The sequence below is a fragment of the Mandrillus leucophaeus genome, unplaced genomic scaffold (assembly GCF_000951045.1).
Source record: "Mandrillus leucophaeus isolate KB7577 unplaced genomic scaffold, Mleu.le_1.0 Scaffold1559, whole genome shotgun sequence".
NCBI classification, from domain to species: Eukaryota; Metazoa; Chordata; class Mammalia; order Primates; family Cercopithecidae; genus Mandrillus; species Mandrillus leucophaeus.
Genome location: NW_012101542.1, coordinates 5,313 through 9,078, shown reverse-complemented (window position 1 = coordinate 9,078; position 3,766 = coordinate 5,313).

The following is a 3,766-nucleotide window of genomic DNA, read 5'->3' as shown; positions in this document are numbered from 1 at the left end:
CCGGCTAGTTTTTTGTATTTTTTTAGTAGAGACGGGGTTTCACTGTGTTGGCCAGGATGGTCTCGATCTCCTGACCTCATGATCCACTCGTCTCGGCCTCCCAAAGTGCTGGGATTACAGGCTTGAGCCACCGTGCCTGGCCTCAATGTATAATTTTTAAAGACATTCTAGCAATTCTAAGGAATACACACACACACACACACACACACACAAAGGATTTCACAATTTATGAAGGATTTCTAAAAGCTGTACATCCAAATATAATTATACATAGAATTTAACATCAGGCTACTCATCTTCTCTTTGGATGCCCAGTATATTTTCTTTTACCTGAACTGAAATACCTTATTCTAAATGTTCATTAGATTTTCTATGATAAATTTTTCCAAAAGGAAAGAGGTTGAATTTTGATCGAAAAAAAATAGCATTAACATAACTGCTTTATCAAGACTGCTGCAAAAATTATCTTATTTATTTCCTATGTGAAAAAACAGCCCTAGGTATTTTCTCCATCTTTCAAAGTTCCAATATTAATGTTTAGCTATTATTGGGATAAAAAATTATATGCATAGATGATAAAGTGGTATTTATGTATGTTTCCCTGAAATTACTACACTTTAATCATTAATTCTTTTTAATAAAGTTCTGTCATAAATTCTTTTGAAAAAATGTAAAAGTAAAATTAATATTGTTACTATAAAATGACATAAGGGCTGAAGAGTAACAGGCAGAACATGTGACTAACATGGTTTGGCTGTGTGCCCACTCAAATCTCATATTGAACTGTAGTTCTCATAATCCACATGTGCCATGGGAGGGACTCAGTGAGAGGTAATTAAATCACGGAGGCAGTTGCCTCTATGCTGTTCTTGTGATAGTGAGGTCTCATGAGATCTGATGGTTTATCAGGGGCTTTCCCCTTTTACTCATACTTCTCCTTCCTGCCACCACGTGAAGAAGCACGTTTGCTTCCCCTACTGCCATGACTGTAAGTTTCCTGAGGCCTCCTCAGCCATGCTGGGGAGTCAATTAAACCTCTTTCCTTTATAAATTACCCAGTTTCGGGTATGTCTTTATTAGCAGCATGAGAACGGACGAATACAGTGACACCGCTAGTTTTTGATACCCAGTCAGCCAAGCCACCTAAGCTAGCTGCATTAGGCAAATACTTATTTCCTTACAATTCAGATGCCTATTCATTGACAGAAGGATAATCCAAAAAGAATGCTGATATCTTTATAAGATATATATGTATAATCAAAATATAAAACTCACCAAATTATGAAAATTGCGTCTTATGGAAGGAATACTTCCAGGAAATACTGGCTTCAGAAGTTTCTGGTAACTGGTAGGCCATGTAATATATAAATCATCATTTTCCAAGTCATTAATCCACTAGAAAAGAATCCAGACATTTGTGAAAGCTGTATTAACACTGAAATCATTTTAAAGCCAGATTTTTAATATATCAAGTGACAAAAATATACATAGAATTTTCTGTATTTCTGATTAAACACAGAAGCTAGTTTAATATTCTCTAAATTATGGAATACATGTGTAAGAATTTTATACTTGTTTAGACTTTCACATTAAGCCTTCCCTCAAAAACAATTCCTTCCACTTGTGTTTGTTTTTCATATCCCAACATAAAATTGTATTAAAATTATTCTCCATAAACCACTTTAGACAGATGAATATGTATCTTAATTATCAGCAGTAAATGAGGCCCTCTCCACCTCCCCTCTCAATTTAAAGGCTTGGATATAAGGAAAATAAAATGGCGTATAAAAATTAAATTATAAAATCAACATCTTAGAAATCAAGTTCTAATCAGCTATACAAGCTGGAGAAAACATACAAACTGCTGTTTAGAGGCATGTGGTGGGGGAAGGAACCACCAATCAAGAAGTGAGGCGTTATGGTCCTCGAAAGCAGGAAGCATAAGCAGCAAGCGCCACATTCACCTAAACTTCATCCCTGGGTCCCCAGATTGCATCCTGGAGGAATACTGAGTTGGAAAGCAGAAGTCAAAGCACGGGCCACCAAAGTGCTGAGATTTGAGGGCAGGATGCAGGGTGAGAGGGTAGGAGAGAAGGAAACTGCAGGAAACCAGAAAATTATCCATACAAATTCCTCTCATTTGCCGACCCTTAACCTGCACATATATATATATGATAACACCTCTACAAAAGCCAGAAGGAAAGAGAAACGGAGAGGTTGAAACCACAGCTATAAAACAGTATTGAGAAGAAAGAGACCAAAGTTCATACCATACACTGTGGACTTTCATTTGAGACCCAGTAAGGCCAGATCCTATAAGAAAGACACAAAAATAAAAGAGCATTCACAAAGCCTAAAAAAAAGCCTCAACAGAAGCAAGTGAGCACCTGGCACTCAGGCTACCAGAACAAACCTTAGCTCTTTGCTTCTACAGCTTTTCATCAACTTCTAGCTCTCATTTAAAAAAAAAAAAAAAAGTAAAGCAAAGAGAAAAGGACCAAATACTGAAACCCAACACGGGAAAAAAAAGACAATAAAAAACCCCAAAGATTACTTAGACAAGGACTTTAAAATAATTATCATCAATATCTTAAAAAGCACAAAAATTCATAAAAAGAAAAATTTTGACAGAACCAAAATCTATTAAAAAAGAATCAAGGAGATATTTAAGAATTTTAAAATATAATATTTGTAATTAAGAACTCTAAGAACTTATTGGGTGGGTTTAATTGCAGACTGTACACAGAAGAGACAGGGATTAGTAAAGTGGATAACAGATCAACTGTTATAGTAACTAAAGTACAAAGAAAAGAACAAACAAACCAAACAAAGTGTGAGAGAGATTAGGAATATATGAAAAAGATCTAGCATATAGGTAACTAAAAATCCAAGAGAAAAGGAGAGAAAGACTGGAGCAAATAATACTTAAATAAATTAGGAGGTTTCTACAGTAATCCAGATAATCCAGGTATGAGTTTCTTGTGGACTGAACTAAGTCAGAGACAGTGGCTTTAGAGAAAAGGTGACAGAATTAAGAGACACACACAGATGGATGAATAAAACAGAGGAATTTAGGGTATATGTTCCAATAGCTAAAAGAACCAATGTCTAAATAAAAGAAGGCATAAAGACAAATCAATAAACAGATAAAAATTATAAAAAGAACCAAATAAAAATTCTGGAATTCAAAAGTATAATTGAAATAAATTAATGAGAGGAACTCAACAGCATATCTGAACAGAGAGAAGACAGAATTAATGAATTTGAAGGTAAGTAAATGAGCTCACTCAGTCTGAGGAAGAAAAGAGAAAGGAAGCTATAGGTGCAGAGGAGTCTAATCCCACAGGGAAACAGGCCTTATCTTGACCCAAAGAAGGCTGAGGGTGAGAATCTGGCAGCTCTTTGGAAAGGGCAATCAGAACTCCCATTCCCAATGGAGCTCAGAATCATACAGAGCCTTCAAGCAGTGCCACTTTTCCTGACTAAAAGCAAGTGTGCCTAGATAGACAAAATGAGACTCTCAACTACAGTGCAACTAAACTCATGGTCTGAAGACTGTTAATAACCTGTAAGTACAGAAACTGAGATTAAGTATTCAAAACCTTGCAGTAATTTGACATGGCCACGACATCTGAGCATGTATCTGTCTCATTTCACTGAACATGGTATAGGCCAGCTTGGGGTTCACCAATCTCCTGTGGTGTGCCACATGTAGTACAAGATACATATTACAGCACTTTGGGAGGCTGAGGTGGGTGGATCATGA